Source organism: Balearica regulorum, chromosome 5, assembly GCF_011004875.1.
Source record: "Balearica regulorum gibbericeps isolate bBalReg1 chromosome 5, bBalReg1.pri, whole genome shotgun sequence".
Lineage (NCBI taxonomy): Eukaryota > Metazoa > Chordata > Aves > Gruiformes > Gruidae > Balearica > Balearica regulorum.
In genome coordinates, this window is record NC_046188.1 from 30975490 (window position 1) to 30998823 (window position 23334).

At 37.7% G+C, this 23334-nt stretch overlaps 1 long non-coding RNA gene across 1 annotated transcript in view; it reads right to left on the reverse strand.

The window, feature by feature from the left end:
• Positions 1 to 23334, reverse strand: part of LOC142601913 (uncharacterized) — a 32267-nt gene that overhangs the window by 5348 nt on the left and 3585 nt on the right. The gene's annotated exons all lie outside the window — the stretch shown is intronic.

The window sequence follows — 23334 nt, forward strand, 5'->3', positions numbered from 1 at the left end:
AAGCCATTTTCCCAATACAGAAGTAAGAGCTGGTCAGGGCCAGGGATATTAATGACTACAACTACTGACGGTGGCTCCTGTACAAAAAAAAAATAATGTTACAAAGCTCTGCTCTAAAGTCTCTCCTTATTTTTAAGGAAATATTTATAGTTGTAGAGTGCATTGTAGAAAATATTTGTTTATTAAAAATGTTTAGAAATGTCACAGGCTTCTTTTTGCAAATTTATTTGCAAATAATTTATACCTAGTGCAGTCTCCATGTAGTAATCTGAAAGATTCATTACCACATATCTAGAAAAGGTTGTACTTTAAATATAACAAGACCATTTACTTAGTAGTAGTAAATCATTATATTAATTTGGAAGATAACTGGTAATATCTAGTGTACTTCAGTGATTTCTTTACAAATTCAGTAAATGCAAAGGAAGTGTTCCAAAATTTCCTAAGGAGATTTCATAGAAGACCATCTTAATGAAAAGAGTTTCTTTCTTATCCTTGGGTCTCGGGAGGGTTGTGGAAGCAACTCTGTACTGTAGCTGCTAGAACTAGAAGAGAGAATATCACTGAATGATACACATACACAGGCAAAAACAATGGGCTGAATTTTATCTAGAACACTTATGAACTTTCATATTAGATGAGTAATTCAAAACTTTCAAATAGTTCATGTTAGCCCCATACCCATAAAGTCCCTGAAGATATCTGTGAACTGACAAATGGATTCAAAGACACTGGTAATATTCCATGCCCGAAATGTGTTAGAGGAAAAAAGACCACATAAATTTGATCCAAATGACTAAGTTTAGCTACTGTATGAGCAAAACAAGATGACAAGATAATGTCATTTAATCAAAAAAAGTCATTGTTTTGTCATGTTTAAGTCAACCTACAGTAATCTGATTGGCTTTCAGAGTGTAGAAAACCTGAAGTTGACTTGGCTTCATCTGTTTTGGCACTTAAACTGTGTATTAATCAATGATGTGAACTTTGAACATGTAAGGCAGTTTTCATCATATGCTAACAGTCTTATAGTTTTTCCTCATCAACACTAGCTTCATGTTCTACTTCCACAACCTTTCCAAGCATTTTGAAATGACAGCCTAGGTTCTTAATCCTTCTTCAACTGAACTTTTTTTCCCCACTAGGACTGTAATGAAAACAAGAATGAGTAATTAGCAGGTTTTGTCATTGTTGACAAATTCTTAGAGTTTATAATCGTAAAGGCTTCCAGCAGTAGTGTAAATCCATTCAGTTTCAGAAGCGATAGCATTTGCTGGAACTGAAAGGTCACACACGCATTGTCACAAAATCCTCATGTACTGAGTTTATAATGGACATACATTGTGGTTCACATTTTTTTCCCCATTTACACATTGCATCGTAACTGCAAAGTTCCTGCCGGTCCTTTAATCCTGCACTGAAGCACAACTGTGAGGATGTAACTGCCTTCTAACAGGGTTCTTATTGCTGTGGCACATTGATGTGTTTAGATGATTGCATCTGTGTAGACAGGCTATCCTGCCTTTCACAATTTCACATTTGGGTAAGCAACCACATGAAAAGTTTTCAGAGTGCTCATCTTCAGAACTGAAAATGTAAAAATATTAATATTTTTTTCATAGAAAACCAAAAGTTTCTCTCAAATGACCAATAGAGAATGCAGAATGGTATGGGAAATAAAGTCTGTTGAAGCATGGTTTGTCCAGGTTAAGCCCAAGAAATCTTACAGTATTTAATCTTATGATAGCTGTGCTCCATAGAACTGCCATCCACAGTGTGGGCAGTTGTGACTTGACAGTGAGAAGGGTTTGGTAATAAATTTGCAACTCAGCCTATTTTTACAAAATGAATCAGAATAGCCATCATCTTTAAAGTCTTTTAGTCAAAAGGCATTCCTTTGACATCACTTTTCTGTGTTTGAAAAACGTCAATGTATGTGGTTGCAGTCTTCCTGAATGCTGTTGCATGGACAGTAACCAAGTTGCTGATCCAGTCTGTGGACCCCTTGTGCTTCTACGATTAGTGAGCCTGAGCAGCGCTCAAAGCAGTGAAGCCGTGTCTGTCCTATCAAACACTGCCAGAGCTACAAAACCAATACTGAGGCAGGAAACAGTGTAAACCCCAAGACTGCCTAGGAGCTTAAACATGCTCCTCACAGCATCTCTACATTGCAGAATGCTAGATTATAGTATTTTATGATTGGTGGAGTAGTTAGCATCACACAGATAACAAACAAGTAATATAAAGCTTTAGAAAGACACAAAATGCTGGTTTTTTTCAGTCCTTGTGCAAGTAGAGAAGAGTAGCCTTCAAGCCTACTGGACCAGGTCACCAATGCCACAGAGACATCTTAGAACTGTTCTCTCTTTTACTCATCCTATTCTTTCCAGTTCATTTTTTCATTTGTCAGTAAATACTTTCCTTTAAAGTTTTTTCTCTGATACTGTGTATTAACCAGACCTTGCCTCGTTGTTTCTAATAGTAGTGGGGCAATTGCTGTGGTGTTATATATAGTTCCTAGTGCCTATTCGGTGCAGGGATGGGAACCCAACGAGGGTTATTCCTTAATACAAGAAGGATGATCCAAGGACACGATGAAATATACTTAAAGATTTGCTCATTCACTCGCTTTTTTAAAGAAAATTGAAGTTACTTTCCAAACTAAGCCTAAGATTCACTGGCTGAAAAGAATACGCATGAATTAATCACAGTTTAGCAAAACAAACTGATAATTCTTTGATCTATTGTTATCTTAAAATCTAAAAATGTAAGGAATAGTGGCATTATATTATTTCCTGGACTTACATAATTGAATGACATTAATTTGTATAAATAATTTTTAGAGCCAATTGGGCAATTGTTCATTTTTCGAGAAAAACTGAAAGCAAAAAGGATTTAATTTCTAAGTTGCTTTTAGGTGCTTGTACTGTCTTCTAAGAGATTCCATACTCTGCAGTGAAGCAATATCTGCCTCAGTGGATCCAACTCAGATTCATCTGGTTAATCTATATCATTGTATTGGGTTTGCATGGCAAGGTTTTGGTAGCAGGGGGAGGCTACAGGGGTGGCTTCTGTGAGAAGCTGCTAGAAGCTTCCCCTGTGTCTGATAGAGCCAATGCCAGCCGGCTCCAAGACGGACCCGCTGCTGGCCAAGGCCAAGCCAATCAGCGCCTCTGTGATAACATATTTAAGAAAGAGAAAAACAGTTAGAGAGAGCTTTTGCAGCCGGAGAGAGGAGTGAGAAGGTGTAAGAAACTCTGCAGACACCAAGGTCAGTGAAGAAGGAGGGGGAGGAGGTGCTCCAGGTGCCGGAGCAAGATTCCCCTGCAGCCCCTGGTGAAGACCATGGTGAAGCAGGCTGTCCCCCTGCAGCCCATGGAGGAAGGATGAGGGAGTGTAGAGATTCCACCTGCAGCACGTGGAGGACCCCACGCCGGAGCAGGTGGAGGCACCTCAAGGAGGCTGTGGCCCATGGGAAGCCCGCGCTGGAGCAAGCTTCTGGCAGGCCCTGTGGCCCTGTGGAGAGAGGAGCCCACGCCAGAGCAGGTTTGCTGGCAGGACTTGTGACCCCGTGGGGGACCCACGCTGGAGCAGTTTGCTCCTGAAGGTCTGCAACCTGTGGGAGAGACTCACGTTGGAGAAGTTTGTGAGGGAGCAGGGGAACGATGAGAGGAGTCCTCCCCCGAGGATGCTGAAGTGGCAGAAACAACGTGTGATGAACTGACCACAACCCCCATTCCCTGTCCCCCTGTGCTGCTGAGGGGGGCGGAGGTTGAAGCCGGGAGTGAAGTTGAGTCCGGGAAGATGGGAGGGGTGGGGGGAGGTGTTTTAAGATTTGGTTTTATTTCTCATTCCTCTAGAGAGTTTTGCTTGGTAATAAATTAGATGAATTTCTCTCTAAGTTCAGCCTGGTTTGCCCCTGACGATAACTGGCAAGGGATCTCTCCCTGTCCTTATCCCGACCCACCAGCCTTTCATTACACATTTTCTCCCCTGTCTAGTGAATGAAGGCAGGGAGAGAGCAGCTCTGGTGGGCACCTGGTCCCCAGCCAGGGTCAACCCACAACAATCATAAAGAAAAATGGAGGCATGAGACAATGTATTGGAGCTCTCACTGAATATGGAAGCAGAAAACAGAATAGAAATGCAATTTTTCCACATTTCCAATGTTTTGGGTAGCAGGCATTTTCATGAAAAATCTTGCAAAAGAAGTACTTTCCAGGTGTAAAGTTCAGGTCAAACTGTGCTTTCTTTCCAACAGTTTGAGAGGAAAATTTTCAACCGAACATTTCTGACGACTTAACTAATTAACCCCTTCATCCTGCTTTTTGATCATTAAGTCCCAGAGAACACCTTGCTCTGAAGTTGTTACATTTTTATGTCAATGACATTTGTAAAGTAGGCTGACTGCCTGTATTGTATTTATTATGTTATCTAGTAAAACTGATGCAAAACCTTTTGGAAGAGAATTAGAACCTTTCAGAAATGCCAAGACTTAAACAACAGGGTGCTGTCTGTATATCCGTGACCTGAGCCACATTAGCATCACTGATTATTTTACGGAAGAAAAGGAACTAGAAAGATCAGACAGGGCACTCCTTTAAATAAAAATAAAAATAATACACACCCCCCTGAACTCCAACATCCTTTGTTCTGATTTCTTATTTGCTCCTTACACAAAGGACTTAGTTTAGAAAAAATCAGTTTTTATTTTCAAATACTAAAAAATTTCTTAAGTTCTACTTTCTGTTCCATTTTTCAGAAAAGATGAGGATAAAAACCAAGGTTCCACCAGAACATTTTTTTTTTTTCCAGCCAAGATATAACCATCCCTTCTAAGAACTGACTGAAGTGTTTCCATCTGCATTGAGTGCTGCACCTGAAGCCTGTGTTGGAGGTTTTATCCTGCCAACATTTATATGCTGATTACTCCTATAAAACTTGAGAGTCATTTCCCCAGCAGCACCTGGAATAATTGCAGAGTGACTGGCAAATGAATCATGAAGGTACTGTTAAGTGTGCCAGTCACTGCGCAGCTAATAATTCTCCAGAATCAACATGAAACATCAGCGTACGACCTTTTGCTTTACTGCAGCCCTGGTTTTGTATCCTTCTTCCCTTGATTTGTTTGTTGCTGCATGTAACAATGACAACAAAAGAAAGGACCATTCACACTAGATTCTATTCCATTAAAATGAAGTATGTTCATTAAAATGAAGAATGAGTGCAAAGGCTGCTAAATCTAATGGACCTTTTATCAAAATAAATGACTGCCTATTGGCTGAAGATACCCTTTACATCAACGTCCACCAGTTGTGCTTTAGTTTTTCTGCTGAATGCAGTTAATCAAAAGTATAATCTACTTTTAAAAAACAGGTCAAAATGCCTCATTGTATAAAATGGGGAACCAAAGTTCTCAAAGAACAAAATTTACTTAATAATTCACCATGGCTGATTTTCTGATTAACTTTTTTAAAAAGATGTCAATGTGAATACTACATTACATCTGGCTTTTTTCATCTAAGAAGAATAAATTCTTTCAAAGCTATCTTTACATCCTTTCATGCCAACAACTCACTCCTTAAAGAAAAACCAGGCTACTTAGTTTAAGATGCTAGTGGTCTGGATAATTTACTTTTTAGGGGTAATAATGTCTAACAAGTCCAGGACAATCACCTGGTGTGAAGAAGTCATAACCAAAGCTGTTCCAGAATATTTTGACAATGTGTTTATCATCAGAAAACTGTGTTTCACTGAAAGCAAAACTTTAAATTTAAAAATATAATCTTCAATGTAATGTACATGATTTCATAAATACATAATTTCTTCAGGAGAGTTAAGTGATGAGATTTTCCTTAAGGGCTCTCCCAGACAAGTGCCCTAAATTCTGGGCTTCTGTTTCCTTTGAATTACACCTCTTCTTCTCACATGACATTTTTCATCATTTTTGGAAGGGTTTACTTTCATTCTAATGCAGGATGAAAACAGTTTTACAAGCCTCAAAAGTATCTGAAAAATCTAAGTTTGATTTTCTGACAGGTCCTGATTTAAAACAGTACATGTATAGTACATATAGTACATACTTTCGTTGGAAGTGCAGGATAATCATATTAGGAAAATATAAATTATGTAGAATGTTGTTTTTCCCTACTCTGCTAATCCTCAGTTAAAATGATGCCTAAGACTAGCGCAGTTACCACAACCATAATTAAATGATCTTCCTTTGGTTCACTTGGCTGATAGCTGCCAAAATGTAAAGAAGAGAATAAGTATTCTAATAAGCTGGGAATCCTGGAAACCTCAGCAGTATTTCCATCACTATATTTCAGAATACTTCCTTACTCCTTCCTTTTCCAAATGACCACTTCCTGATGCTCTTCTCCCCTTTCCTCTTCACTCACCGTAGGGTCCTTTGGAAGAATTCCATCCCATGCCAGACCTGAAGTGTTCCTGTTGCCTAGCATCCCCTGCGGAGAAGCAGCCGCGGAAGGACAGCAGCCATGGCCAGGCAGTCCCTGCTTTCCAGGCAGGGAAAGGCATCACCGCTCATGCACACCACAATCCCAGAGCTAGTTTTGAAAAGATATAACTGTAATTATCCAGTTACTCATGGTAGTCTCTGCTTCACTGTGTTAATAGTCCTAGCTTCCTAAGCCTTGGCCCAGCAGGATTAAGCGCAGAACTAAGAAGCAAGAGACATCTGTGTGTGCCATTTGAGTTGAATTAATGGTGCTTGCATTGTATGAAGTTGTATAGAGCAATTCTCACATACTAAAGGACAGATACTTTCACAACTTCATATGTTGTTAGAGAAACATCTTGGAAATTGTAACTACTGTTTTTTATCTTGCTACTATCATGTTATTTAAATCATCAAGTTTACAAAGTTCATGAAATATGCTGTAGTTTAGGAATTGCTTCTCTAATGCGTGCCTTTCTGACTTTTAGAGAAACACACCATATCTTTAAGATCAATATTTACTTCCTCTTTGAACGCTTTCTCTCTCAGCAACATCAGAAAATGCCCAATGTGAAAAATTCTTCTAATTATGTATTGTGGCAAAACTCTCCTGAACTACACAGGCAGTAAAAAGAACAAAGTCTGAACATCATTGATAAAAAAATGAGGAGAGCGAATGGGTGGCCTTTTGACCAATATGAGCAGACTCAGTATGTATTCTACAACAAGGAACTTTTTAAATTAAGAATTTTTTAAATGAGAGTGAGTCAGAAAACAGAGGAAGATGTACTCAAACCAACAGGCAACATGTGTTTGCAGCTTAGTATATGTGTGAGACTGGAGGTCAGAAAAGGGAAGCTCGTATCCCCTACCTATCCCTCTGAGTCTAAAGCACACTTCCCTGCCTGAAAATCTGTCTGCAGATCACGTGGATGGGACATACAGGCTCTATTTGGCACACAGGTTATTGCCTTAAAATTCTTGCTGCAGAAGGTGCCAGTGGGAATACTACAGTAAGTTCATATTTCCTTTTTTACTAATATAGTGTATATATATTACTAACAACACTAATTTAGCACACTGCCTATGAATGCTACCAAATTCATAAAGTTTCCCCTTCATAATTAAATATTCAAATCTAGTACTGAACTAAGGTTTACTATTAGAAGAAGAATTGAGGATAAATAGCAAGGTGTGCATTTTCTTTCTTAGTTCATTAACTACAATATTTATGTATTCATGTAGTTCCCTGGTTTAAGAGGCTGTCATAAATGGGCTGAAGATACTTATGACAGCCAGTCATTCATAGAAGTTTTAGAAGCTCCTCCATCTTCCAAGAACAATCTCCCAATTAACTGCTTCAAGATAAAATTGTGAAATTCCTAACGTGATCATACCAAGAAGCACAACATTTGGTGAAGATATTTTGATATGAACAGAGCTGGTAGCAGTAATACAGCAATAATTGCTGGCTCATTTACGGACTATTTAGCTCGTGCAGTGAACCAGATGAGAACAGCTAATGAGCACAGCTTCTTACTGTAATTAGTAGAACAGTAGTGGCTCACAGATGATTTACAGTTTGCAAAAGTCAGTGTATTTACTGAAAAAGCTTGCATTCTCTGGGAAGTTGTGCCCATCTGATGACCTGAGGATACCATGCTTTACTTTCTAATAAGCCTTAAGACTGATTTATAACAACCTCAGAATTCATGTAAATCTAACGGAAATACAACACTGACGATTTGTGTGTGCTCTCTTTTAGCTTGCATCCTAGACTAACAGAACCTACTTTGCCAGTTGATGTACTTTCTTTCATTTCTGTTGTTGCAGAAATAATTAAAAAAAATAATGCTATAATTCTTGGCCTATTGGCAGAGTAAAAACCGTTCTCTGTTGTGGTAAATCATAGAAATACAAGCGCTGCACAGCTGGACTTCAAACTGTCACATGGGCTAAAGAAGGGACAGCAAAATAGGGAAGTAAAATATTTGCAAAAGAGCACTTGATCAAAATCGACATCAGTACAATACTGATATTTACAGAGCCTTAAATGAACAAATGGATATTTAAAAAGGTTTCATTCTCTTCCTTTCCTTGGCTCATACTTCTGTATGGACTGCTTATAGCCAAGAATGCAAATAGAAATGTCAGACACCTATACCAAAGTGCTATTTATTAAATCTATGCAGAAATGTAAGATCTTCTTATGAAATGTCCAGCTCAGTGCTGCAGATTCACAGAACTTAACCAGAACTGAGACTGATCTCGAGTTTCTAGAATTTTATCTGCACTATTATTTTTATCACTGTGAGTGATGCTGTTGTTCTTAAATAACAACTGAACCTGTGAAACTAGTCAGGCCTAGTAAGAACATAGCAGAGGCTGTCCTTTAGCTTAGCCCTGTACACTTGAAATCATATCTCTAAGAGTAATAAAAAAATAATGCAGGTAACAATAAATTATAAATTATAACAATAAATTACTATGGTAGCTATAGCACATAATTTAAAAAATACATGAATAAACTTTTTCATTAGAGAAGAACATAGGTTCTGAGTAAAATATACTTCTGCTTCAAAACAATCAAGGCAGTGATGTTATTCAGCAAATTCAATTCAAATTTACTGGTCAAGTTCAGAGGAGACAGGTGACACAGCACTTAAATTTGAAACTTGAGCAAAAGAACTTTCTAAACATTTGATTTTCAGAGTGTAATAAATACTACATGATAGATTTATTTTATTGATGACAGTTTGTCATTTATTTAACCATCCAATGATTAGATCTTTTACATGCAACATGGAAAACCACAGGCTCTTCCTGAGGGTTTCCGAGTCTTAATCAATATGTTCTGTCCACTATATTGTACTGTAAGGACACGTTCATCTCATTTGCTCAGGCAGGTACTACTTAATGATTTAATGAGTTAGAGAAAGGGAATTCAAATGAAGACATTTGACATACTAGGAACATACCGGGTTTGCTGCCTGAATCATTATACTGAATAGCCCAACAAAATTTTAAGAGCAATGAAAAGATCACTCAGTCCATAAGAGACACTGGTAGTACCTCTAAGTCAAATCTAGCTGATTACAGGACTGTTCTAGTAAGTCAGTAAAATGGGTTGGAACACCTTTATGAGGGGACAACAGAATATACTTCTTCTGGACTTCTGCTTGAATAGAGGAGTTTGGACAAGATGACATCCAGAGGGCCCTTCCAACCTCTACCGTTCTGTGATTCTCAGTTTATATATGGATTTTTTAAAAAATTTTGTTGCAAACCAAGAATAAGTATTTATCTATAGAGCTCTGACACAAAATATTTTACTTGTCAACTTGCTGGCTAGACAATTAAAAGTCAACTAGCTATATAAGACAATGCACAAAATCGACTAAGCAAAATTAAGTCATGTAGAATCCTAAACCATAAAAGAAATTCAATATATTCTGGTTTTGTTCTTTACATTTCTTACCCGCTCTTTTTCACTACTTTTTCATTATATTGCATGCTGGAAAGGAATTATGAAATATGATAAAATGTCATTAAAATGCTTCAGCAGCAACTCTTCAGCAAAATGATAAGTAATGATATCCACAAGGTTCACTCAGAGTAGGGAGGCATTATCGGTGCCCAAGTACGCTATTACAAATCTGCTCCAAATCGTAGTACTTGCCCATTTCTATATGGAAAGAGTTTCAGGAAATTTAGCAGCTATTTAATGAAGAGAAGTTGAGTAGTTTGGCTAGTGAAACAGCTAGCCATAGGACCACAGAGACTCTTTCTTCTTTTAAATATATTTTGATCTTGCACCAGTTGAATTTTCTTGTCTACAGGCCCTCATCGCCATGGTTTTGTTCTCATTTTTGTGTCTTTTAAAATGAGGAACAGCATATTTGTCTCTCTCTGCACAATTATTTCCCATTCCTATTTTGAAACTTGGGTGCCTTTGTGACTGTTTGTTTAATGGAAAAAGCTGTCACAGCCAAAACTCAGATATCTCACTTTTAGCTGCTGGAAACAACCATCTCAGTCCCAAACACCATTGAAGGTTTTGGCTGCAGAGCGTGACTAGTCTCTCCTGTCTAACCTAGTGTACCGAGATGCATTGATTATGTGCTTAAAGGTAAACAAGGGAGAACAGTAATTTTGTATGAAAGCTGCACAAAGGCAGCTTCCTGTTTACCAGCAAAACCCCTAGATCTTTTCTGGGTTTGTTTTGTCAATTTTTCTTTTCCTGTCATGACTTTAAATTTATCCCCAAGACTGTCGTGAAACTGTCCATTTAGAAAGTGAATACAAAAGTTCTCCTTGTACAGACTAACTTTAAGAACTTTCCTCTGCAGAATTTCTATGAACTGAGATTTTTCACAGACTTAGCCACTGACTGGATTTGAGTACCTTTATATATGGATGGTGAAAGTCACATATCTTTTACTACACTGACTCTCACCACAAAACTACAAGTACATATAGCAAAACTGTGAGGAGCTAGAATTTCTCAGAAGACTATGTTTAAGAGATGAACAAAACCATCTTCTCTAAATGTTGCTTTTTCAAGCCTTTCCCAGGGTCACTGTATGGCAAATTTAGAAAAAACATTAAAATGTGGCATTTCATTGGAAAGGTAAACACCTGTACATCCTATACTACCACTGTATGCTCTTCCCCCCCCCCGCCAAATACACAATTATTAAATAGAAAAAGGCTTTAAGTTGATGCTGATAAACTCTGCCGTAAATTACTACTACTTTGATATACATACAGTAGATGAACCTTTAAACTTAGTTTACTCAGAGAAGAATCTAAATTACATTGCAAAATATCTCATTTAGGGATTATTTATGATATTTTGTTAAGTTAGTCCAAACCTACAGGAGTAGAATGACTTCAGAATGAAGTGCAATCCATTACCAACAAAGTGTTTTCCCCTGGAACTTCCAACTTTATAAACATAAAGAGAATTTTCCTCTTTTTGCATTGTGCTCTGTTTTGCAGGGTTCTGTGATCCAGTTACGCTGTTACAGGCATCTCTACAAACTTTCTGTTGTCGGGAAGTTCACACTTCTGTGAATGATAAAGCACAACACAGTGACAAACTGCGTAACGGTCAGGAAATCTCCTAAACTGGAAGGATTGTCAGCCCGGGAAAGTATAAGGGAATTATGAGGATACCCACTTGCCCTGGATTTTTTCCCCCAGACATCCATCTATAGCCAGTCCGTTTTTTCCCCCTTGAGACCAGTGAGCCTCTGCAGGCACCTGACAGGTGACCCTGGGTCTAAAGACTCCTACCCTGCTCCTGGAGGAGCAGCTCACCAGCTCAGTCTTTCTTCTAACAGTCGATATTGACTGGTCACAGCTTTTGAGAAGTGACTGAGCTCAGGCTGGCTGGCTGGCCCAGACTCAGAAGCAGGTTGGCTCTGCCTGAAATCCCAGTTGCTGTGCAGGTCCAGGAGAAGCAGGTAAAGAGGGCTAGATGCAACTTTGATCTGACTAGTATGACTGGTCTTTCAATATTGTTTTGAACTGTGTCAATTAGTTCTGTGCATTTAAAAAAAAAAAAAAAATGGACCTTTTGTCTCAAAAAGCATATGGGAGAGAAAAAATGATCACCTAATACACCTGAGCGTATATCTCAAATGAGACAAAGTAGAAGGAAATCTGATTTCTAAGAAGATTCATATTTCACATAGAGTTTTCATTCATATTAGGAGGTCATTTTTAAAGGTATACTTTAGAATATTAAAGAGTAATAGTCTTTTAAATAATTGTAGGATTGTTTTCCAATTCACCACTGAAATGTAAGTACATTGTCAAAAAAGTTTAACTTACTGTCATAAAAAGTATGAGCTAATTTTGATACCTCTTCAAAGTGTGAATTCTTTCTGAACATTTAAGTGCTATGTGTAATATCTTTGATATTATTCAACCATTATATATAATAAAATGTAAGGCTATTATTGAATGTAATACTTATATCTATTTAACTACATAGATATAGATCACCAGGATGTCTGCATTATTTGGAATATTTAAAAGTAAATTATATATAAAAAGATTTATGTAATCCATAGTTGGAGTTGTCCAATGAGAATTTAATTACAAACATTGAACATAAAATTTTAAAGAATTAAACATTTAGAACTTTGATATAGTTACTGAATATGAAATGAAAAGCAAATGAACATAACACTTTTGCACGTTTGCAACACTGTATCTTTTCTTTAAATTACAAATTCATTGCAAAGTAATTTCTACAAGAAAAGAATAAGAACTTAGAGGCAAGAAAATATTTTCTTCAGACTTTGGAGCCTGAATACAGTTTGAATATGATAGGAATTGTATTTTTCAAGATGTTCTTCAAGCAAGGATTGTTAGTGCTGGAACAGGACAGTTAAAAAGATTCTATATACAGAGGTATCACTACCCATTCTTCAAAATCAGGCATTCCTTCATCTAATAAAAGTAGGCAAGAAGAGTCCTTACTTTTTAAAAAATATAATTTTTGAGGGGGGGAGGGTGTTTTACACACAAGTTCCCATAAACTCCTTGGTCTATCACATACCATCGAAAGCATATCTTAGAGTCAGGTATGTATACTTTCTTCTAAGACTCTACCTATATTTGACCCATTTTTTTTGAAAGAAAAAAAAAAAGTTGTAGGATTGAAATTCTAGTATAACTTCAAAGAAAATGATACAAGCTAAGAGACAGTATGATGTGCTGCCTTGAAGGACCATAGTTCTCTAAGATAGCAAAGATACATCTGCTACCAGAGCACTATCACTGCTTTGCTCTATATTTAGCATATATTATAATGTTTATAATACATTATATTGTGAAAGATAATTTTTATAGCCTTAGAAAAATGGTTAAGTATATTATATGACTGTTAAATTTCATGTCTGCATGCTATCGTTCTTGGTTCATTCTGAGTAGTCATAATCAAGGAAGTTTCTGCTATCAATGGTATGTGCTTTTTGAACTTTCTAAGATCCTTATTTTATCATTTGGACAATACTACGGTTCAGATCTTGCAGCTGGGTCCTTTTCAGAAGAGAAATATAGGGATGAATGAGTTAGGGCTTAAAAAAAAAAAAAATCTATTTTCTAAGATGTATCAAAAGGTGCACTTGTTCAGATGGACGTATTTTCCTCCTGGAGATGTGCTTGGTAACACCTGGATTTCAAATCGAAATAGAGATATCCAAACCCTAAAATGGGTGGGTTTGATATTTCTTCCTTGTGTTGGAAACAAAAGCTAAGAAAGAAGCTGGCAGAACTTTAAGAAGCAGCTTTCATGCCTGGAGTTGCAGAATAATGTGCATAATGATTTCACAAGTGTTGCACAGTATGCATCTTGGAGTGTACATGAGTATATTCAACTTAAAGTCACATATGCACAACAAAACAAATAATGAATAATGAGATGCTGGAACTGAACTGTCACTGAGGTAGCAATTCTGTGTGTCTCATTTTTGCTTCAATGACTCTTTCCTTTTAGCCTGAGACACAAACAGAACAAACAATTAGTGCAATAATTGATGATCTGTGCCTTCAAAGCTTGTGGTGACCATGGTCATGTTTTGTAAGCCTAATAATGCAAACACCTCTTCCTTGTGATTAGCATGTTGCCTGTTGTTCACTGATAGTGCTTGAGAGGTACATCTGTACCAGACAAAAGATTTTTATTTGCCTTTTTCAGTCAGTGAATCTCTAATAAACTGCTCTTTTGTCCCTTGCTGGTTTTAGATTCTAATTACACTTGTTTCTGGAATTGGTGAAATGAGTACATATGTAGCTCATTTTCTAGAACCTAACCCTGCCTTCTGATGGGGCTGAGTTGTAGTTGTATGTAAAATAATGCTGCAGGTATTAAAAAACTCTCTGATTTTGTATATCTGGTTTTGCATTCCTTGAGTTATTCAAACATTTATGTTTCTTGAGTCAGATTTTATCCACACTAGTCTAGTAAATTTTTATTTGTGATAAACAAGTCCTAGCTTTTTGAAAAACCATCAAAAATCAAAGATCTGTAATCTTAAGATGCAGCTTTCATCAAGTTCTAGGATAGAATAAAATGAAATTATATCATAGGAAAGAAGAATAATTAAACTGATAAACAGCATGCCATTTTAAAAGCTTTGCAAGAGGATATCTTGATTTATAGATTAGGATCAGGTAGGAATTAGTCTGGAAAAAGTTTTATGATGGTCTGAAACCATTCTACAATTAAATAGAAATGTAACAGGTTGCATGCAGAGGACTATTCACCAGTGATTTCAAGCTTCTCTAGCACATATGCCCTTCTCCAAGGTGGCTTGCCAATACTTCCTATACTTGCTTGCTTTTATATTTCAGCTAATCGGTAAAATGAACCTTAAATATCGTCTACATTGCCAAATAAGAAAATGAGGCTGCCCTTATAATCTTATTACAATTGTCTGCAATCTATAAAATAAAATAATAGTGATATTCACATGAACCTGTTTCACACATGGATCAATTTTGCCCTTTGGGTATCATTGATCTAAAACAAGAAAGCAAGAAAAAAAATCTTTTGCAATAGAGGGGTAGTCTCCCCACTGAATGCGAGTAAGTGCTTTAAAAAATGCTTTATTTATTTGCAGGTGTCTAATTTTTCATACTTCCATATATTTAGAAAGACAGCAGGAAGCCTAAAAGACAAAAGTCTGAGATTCTGTAGTTTCCCATTTTCAATTCTTCAAGATTTCATTCTGATAGAAAGTGTCACAGCTTTAAAATACCCTACGTTAATAGTGCTAACACAGGCAATTCAGGTATTTAGAGAGCTCTCAGCGTTTGTGTCAAAACACAACACACAGTGTTAACAGAGCACTCTGTAGTTACTGGATAGCAAACACTGAGTAAAGTTATCCACTGTAGGCACAGTGACATCAGATCTGTGACTTCTGGATAGCAAGGAATCCTTATTGGAGGTTCATTTTCTTCCCTATGTCTTCTACGGTTGAGAACATCATCCTTTATCTACATGCACACCATAAATTCCAGTTCTTACCACATTTGGTGTCCTCATTCAGCATCACTTAGAAGATTGTTCTGAAGGTATGCTCCTATGTATCCAAAGGAGCTAAAAGATCCTCCTAAAAATCATCAGATTACTGATCCATGAAACAACAGCTAAACGGAGATAAGATTTGTCATGTAAAGCCAGCTATGCCAAGAAATCCACCCACACAAATGCAGATGTATCGTGAGTGGTCTTTCTAGAGATAGGTGAAATCTTATGCAATATCATCTTAAAATAAAGGGAGAAGTTGAGGTGAAACAGAAAATTAGATGTCTGTCCATAAGACCTTTCAAATGTTGTTTCTAGCATTTTTATTTTTTTGACCATTTATACATGAAACAAGAACATTTTACAAGAAAAGATTTTCACTTCAATCCTGTCATGATACCCAAGCTTTTTCCGAGTGCTTACAGTTGATTCAGAACTCAGTTAAGCACTTGAACTTTTATTCCTTTTATTCTTTTCAATGCTGTTTCTTTACAGTGAATTAATCTATTACCAACTTTGCAACATTTTGTGTCATTTTGTTGTTTTCACCTAACTAAATATCTCCCTACATAAATTGATGCAGAAAAATTGCCATTGCTCAGTTTACTCAGAAAAGCAGATTATTTATGCTCTGACGCATTTCCATTTCAACCTCGGTTGCTCTCATTTTTTATCTGCTTTACAGCCCTATTAAAAAGAAGTTATTGTGATTCAGAACTGTAAAGTAAATTTAAATAGATTGAATCCAGCCAAAAAATCTCTAAAGATGTGCAGCTATAGATGCTCAGTCAAATAAACAATTCTCATACTCATACTCTGAAAACACATATAACAACAATAATAACAATAACAAACAATATTAAATCTATTAAAGATTCAAAAAAGTCTGTGCAGGATTCAAATGCAAATATGGCATATTACTGCACACAATTATGCATGATCATGCTGGGTTCATATTGGCTGTGATATGGAGGACAGTTGATAAAACAATAGCTTAACAAATATGTCAGCTTAATGCAATGGTCAGAGGTCCTGTTGTTATCCATGACTCATAACAGTAGCAAATATGAAACACCTATTCTATACAGCTTCAGAGAATTCACAGTAGTTATTCATAACAGCATATACTCATTATCAAGCTTGCAATGCATTTAGTTTGGTCTCAAAGCTTTTGTTATGACCAATGCACTTTGGTCCCATAATTTTGAAATCCTAGCTCAAATTTTCTGATGTTCCAACGATTCTTCCCATTGTGTATGCCTTGCAGAGGAGAAGAAAATAGGTGACACAAAAGGAAGATGAACAGATGTCAAGCTGTGACATTTTGAATGCAAAAAAAACTTTATTAAGCACAAAAGTTTGAGCAAAAACTTCCTAATGCTACATCAAGGCCGAAGCTGGATTCATACTTTTCCATTGACAAGCTGAAAGTATCCTTGAAACCCATCAGAGCTAAAGCTTCTTACACTGATTGAATTTGAACCTACTCTATTAACCTTTGACAAGAGCAAATATTCAATTGAATAGAGGTAATTTTATTGTGCTTGGTGCATGGTTACAGAAGAACACGCAAAAAAAAAAAAAAAAAAAATCCCACCAGCAAGCTCTAACTGCAGCATAATAACATTTTGCTACAAAAATTCTAATGTCCTAAGAATTTGTGATTTTTCTTAAATTTATGAATACAATGTACCAAAATTATATTTTTTACTGCTTTGTGGAAATTTTTGCTTAAAAAATCTTTTAGATAAAGCAAGCACCTGTAGAGGTTGGTTGCAGAGCGAACATGATTTACTAGACCTTAAGTCTTCTTATTCACAGATACATCGGACACTTTCAACATAAATCAGAACATTCAAATTACGTAGCAAGACTTTGTACCACTCTTTGTATCCTTCTCTGAAAATCTACTGTAATTATTCTTCTGTAACACATATGAAACACTAAAAGACAACATAACAGTGAGTTGTCATCTGTTTTGCATAACAGGCAAAAGTTACAAAGGCCTATTGCTTGCACCCCTTTAAATGACTGCCCGAGCCAGCACCCAATATTTAGTGTTCCCATCCAGGGTCAAACTAAGCAGCTTGGGGGATGAAGGGAATGAGAGCAGCCCTGTCAAGAAGGACTTGGAGGTACTGGTGGATGAAAACCTAGACATGAGCCAGCAATGTGCAGAAAAAAAGCCAACTGTATCCTGCGCTGCATCAAAAGAGGTGTGACCAGCAGGTCGAGGGAGGTGATTCTGCCCCTCTACTCTGCTTTCATGAGACCTCACCTGGCATACTGTCTCCAGCTCTGGGGTCCTCAGCACAGGAAAAACATGGACCTGGTGGAGCAGGTCGAGAGGAGGGCGAGAGAAATGACCAGAGGGATGGAACACTTCTTTTGTGAAGACAGGCTGAGAGAGTTGGGGTTGTTGAGCCTGTAGAAGAGAAGGCTCCAGGGAGACGTCATTGCGGCCTTTCAGTACTTAAAAGGGGCTTATAAGAAAGATAGAAACACACTTTTTAGCAAAGCCTATTGTGACAGGACAAGGGGTAATGGTTTTAAACCATTTAAACCATAAAAGAGGATAGATTTAGACTAGATATAAGGAAGAATTTTTTTGTTTTGATCAAACACTGGAGCAGGTTGCCCAGAGAGGTGGTAGATGCCTCATCCCTGGAAACATTCAAGGTCAGGTTGGATGGGGCTCTGAGCAACCTGATCTAGATGAAGATGTCCCTGCCCATTGCAGGGGGGGTTGGACTAGATGACCTTTAAAGGTCCTTTCCAACCCAAACCATTCTATGACTCTATGATTCCATGAACTGGGGCTGTTTTAATGGAGCGCTGTCTCTCAGCGGCTTAAGGGAAAATAATGCTTTGGCTGGAAAGAAATACCTCAGACAACCTCAAAAGCCTCTAGTTCTTGGCTCACTTGTTAGATTAAGATTTTGTGGAATAACTGTAAATAAAGGAAAAGGGCAGCAAGGGGAAATTGCAATAAGGGAAGAAGTCAAACTGGACAGGAACAATAAAGGAACTTGAACTTTATTTGTCTTCATTCTGCAGGGAAAAAAATATTAGTGGTAACGTTACTTGCAATTCTCATCCTGAAGCTAGCATGTATTCCTATGAATGCCAGCCTGAGAAAGGATTTTGTCCTTTGTTGTCCTTTGACCACCCTTTCAGTAAAGAAATGTTTCCTCATGTCCAGTCTAAACATCCCCGGCACAGCTTTGAACCATTCCCATGTGTCCTGTCACTGGATCCCAGGCAGAAGAGCTCAGCACCTCCCTCTCCTCTTTCCCTCCTCAGGAAGCTGCAGAGAGCAAAAAGGAAGCACTTCTCCCTCACTTTTTAAGCTTTCTTCAGTGTTGTTTAAATAAGGTGGCCGTGTGTTTCTCTACAACCTCTGCTCAGGTGAGTGGAATTCCAAGATGTGGCAGGTCTGTCCAGATGTGCAGGATAAAAATATTTGATGAATACATCTGCTGCATCTTTCAGCATAGAAGCAATTAATAGTATTAGTACTAAGGAGTCATTACCAGAGTTCACAGACCACCACATTAGTTGTATGGGGGAAACATAAGACTTCTTGCAGTGTTATTGTTTCAGATAGATTAGGACAAGAATGTTAAAGTTTTTCTAAGGGGATAGTTGAGCTTCCTGTCAGCTGGGCATGAATTCAGGTTTGCTCTCAATTCTTAGCGAAAAGCTTTCTGATATCAGTGACAAGCCTAGTGATTAAGGAATGTATCAGACTTAGAGTTTTTGTTGTTACCTTCATTCAGTGCCTTTATATCACATGCAAAATCCCTGTGAGAAAAGGATTTCTTTTAAGATTTACATTTTTTTCTATTTTTCCTTTTCCTGTCATTATCTTTTCTCAATTCTTTCATGTTTTTTTTTCCATCCTAATTCAGTCCTTCCCTCTATATTTTATTCAATGACAAAGTCTTAGTATCTCCCAACAGTTTCACCTCCTTTCCTTGTGCAGTATGTAGACTAAAATAATTGCTCCTAAGCCAGTGAATAGGTTGCTAACAGAACATCATCAGGCTTCAGAGCTAAATATCACAATGAGATTAATGACAGATGGGAAATGCTCATACATTGCAGTCATAGTTTAAGTCTGTCTGCAAACACAGTTTGCATTGCTTTATGTTTTGTTGTGAAAGAACCTCAACAGCTTGGGTTTCTTTTTAAGGTTAAGGTTAAACCCTATGAAATCTGAGTATACCATTGCATCAGTATTGAAGCAAAGCAAAGCAGCAAGTATGCCCTGTAGGATGGGTTTCTGATTTTTCTCAAGCTGAAAGCTCAAGACAGAGATGTAGGTTGGGTTTTTTTGTTTTGTTTTTTTTTACAGTCAGTAATAGTCCAAACCTCTTGGTTTACCACATTCATGTCAGATATATAACACTCCTATTTTTCCGAAACACTGGCATTTTCCATCAGAGGCAGGCCTGCACTCCATTAAGTTACTTAATTTGGAACTTCTAGGGAGAGAGGTCAGGTGTGAACCTAGCTGCTGGGCAGAAGGAAGGCAGGACCTCAGGGATGGCTTTGGCACTGTTGTACTCAGACATCCATATCACTTGGCCTTCTGTGCTCTCCACAGCTTGCCTCAAGAAACCTTTCATACCATGTGTAGACACATAATCCCACTGCCTTCCAAGCCACCTTCACCTAGGTAACTTTTTTCTGAACTCTGCAGACGTCTCTCCACATCCGTCTCTATCGTCCCAGTCCTTCCCAGCCTGGGTGAGAAAGATTGCTCTTGCTCTTCCTTTGTATCATCACCAGGTCTTACAGTGAGCAGCCTACTAAAGCAAAATCCTGCATTTTACTATAAAAGTAAGTCTTAAAACAGTCAGAGGTCAAGCCTCTCCACTATCAGTAAGTGGAGTTAAAACAAACAGGTACACCAATTCTTGGTAGTGTTTGGTGACACATGATATGCCTGTTAACACATGATGTACTGCACTGCTGTTCAGAAAGCAATGTGTGTGACATGCAACAGATGTCCCATACCCAACCCTGAGTAAACTCACAAATGTCTAAGTGGCTGCCTACGCCCAGATACATCTATTGCTTTGCAGCCTTTGAGAAGAATTACTAAAGAGGTCCAAGATGACATAGCAGCTACTGGCAAGTGTGCACAAACTTAAGTTAGAAGGCAGAGCCTTGAGATCAGTGTTCATTTTTCTGCAGAGCTCTTCTGGACTGCAGGAAAAGAGACTTCTGGTGAGTACTGATGAGATGAAGAGGGAAAGAAGAAGCCAACCTGTCTCCTTTAGTAAGCTGCTAAAAGTTCCTCCTTTCTGGGGCTGCTGGAGTTTTGTTCTTATAATATTATACAGAGAATGGGCATATGGGATTAATACTCTTAGAAAGATCATAAGATCTCTCTAAAGTTATAAGAAGAGGTTCTTTACGGGTAGCTAGCATGTCTTAGGTTCTTAGCACATATTGCGGGGTTAAGAAACCAGCATACTCTATCCTTTATGGCTACAGAGATCATATGGGTAGGATTTCCCCTCAAGAGAAATATTTAGTTCATCCCAGAATGAAGCTTGTGTGCACATTAACATCTACGCAACATGAACAATAGTGGATTAGGACCCTGGCATTAAACAGGGAGTGGGCCAATGTGACAGTATAAACATATCTTTTGAGTCTGCAACATTCAGTAACATTCCACAATTCTTCTCTTCCATCTTGTCCAAATGAGCTTCTCTTGGCTTGAAGCCATTTCTCCATGATAATGTCAATGGCTTTAGCAATGCTAAACAGGCTGTGCCTGTTATCTTCACATCTTTTTTTTTTTCAGTTTTTCATTGTTACAGCTGCTCAGCCAAACCGTCAACAATTTATTTCCCACAAACTAAATTGAGCCAATAACATTGTAATCCAGTATAAATAGAGAAGCAATTGATTCCAATTAGGCAAAAGTTTCAGTGTTTCCAGGCTTGCAGCCAGTTTGTGGTTTATGAAATTTAACTAAGCTACAGCTTAATCAGTTTGCCACTAGAAAAACAAATTCTAGCCAACAATATCCTGATGATAAAGGAGGAGCATGAGGACTGGATAAGAAGATCTTACTGATAATTTTTTACAACAGCCATACCCAGCCATTGACAAGCAGGGAATCACAAAAACAAGAACTCTGCCATTCTCTAGGTGAACAGAGAGTTGCATAACGTAAACCATCAGGCACAAAAAGTCACAAAAAGGTCTGTCACACTGTTGACTCACAGTTACGTCAATATGGAAAAGAAAGCAGCAAGGCAGACAATGCTCATACAAGTATGCTCTATGGCTTGCCCTGTAGTTAAGGGAATCAATAAATTTAGAAAGCTATGGAAAATCATTCAAATCCTGAAAGACAAGAAGGTATTATATTGGTGCTGAGAAAAAGTGAGAGTCTAAGTGTTTTAGAATCAACAGAGATATAAATATGTAAATGAAAGTTTAATGTTAATGAATTTACGGAAAACTGAATGACTCCTGATGATACTCTTGAAGAACCATACTGTATACTCTAATGTTTACACCATTACAGAATACCAGCAATGCTTTTCAGATTATAATATGGGCAACAATGTTGGCATAATAGCTGGATAACAATTAGAAAGTATGAGGATTATACTCACAGAAACTTAATCATGATAACTTTGCTAATATAGAAAAATCCAAATGAAGTGCTCTTCCTTCATAGCTATTTTCCCACACACCGGTCTTGAAAATTATAAAAAGATTTACAAGGTAGACTGTGAAGTTTGAAAGGATTGCTCTAATAGCCAATAAATTATGAAGAATTTGAAAGTAGTTTAGTTCAATCAATCCATCTCCTGGGTTTTTTTTTGTAGTTGTGCATTTGTCCAGTGTTTAATATTTCTCTCTTCCTGTTCCTGTTAATCTGAGAAAGACACACAAATGTTGGATCCAAAGTGGAACTCCACAATTAAAGTGACAATTAAGGACATTTGTAAAATGCAGACAGAAGAGGGAACCTTCAAACCCAAAGACAAGATCTGTGAAGGTAATGAGGTTGTCCTACTTTGTTCAGTATGTGGTTAGGACTTCAGTTTAGCAGACAGAAGACCTGTCAGATCAGTCCTGCATCCAAGCAGCCCACTCTCATCTCTGTTAGTCTGTCCACATAGAGAACATGCACAGAGATTATAAGGCATTCTGGGTCAAACTTTCATTGTGGATCAATAGTTTTGTGATTGCTGGACCAAGAAGAGAAAAATCAGAACGTTAAGTCTATCATCTAGTGATCAGAAGTGTTCACAGTGACAATGAAAGTCAGGTGTGAACATATATCCATATTAGAGCAAAACAAAAGAGAAAAAGAGAATGACTGAGAGCGCTTCATCTAAGAGTGCCCAGGAGCCTCACAATTGGTCCATGTTCCAGAAACCTGTATTCAAAGTATTCCTCCAAAGCAGGCGGAATGGAGATCTAAACATAAGTGGCCTATTGCTGACTGCATCACTGGTAATAATAGATCATTGCAGTTCATCTTTCCTCATTTAATAAAGGATTGATCAAATCTAATCACCTCACACCGGACCAGAACTCATGTGGAGATAAATACCTAGATCCAGTATGGCTCACAATGTCTCCAAAGTTGCCAAGATAACCCCCAATTGGCTCGCTGCCTCTTGTGAATCTGGTTCAACTATGTACTGCATAGATTGCTTGTATGCTGAACTCGACTGAGAACTAAGGGCTGCAATTGCCTATATATGTCCTTCACTAGTGTAACTCTAAGTCTCATTTTCACAGCCTACATCTCCAAGCAAGTTCTAGTGGGTTCTGAAGGTGTTCA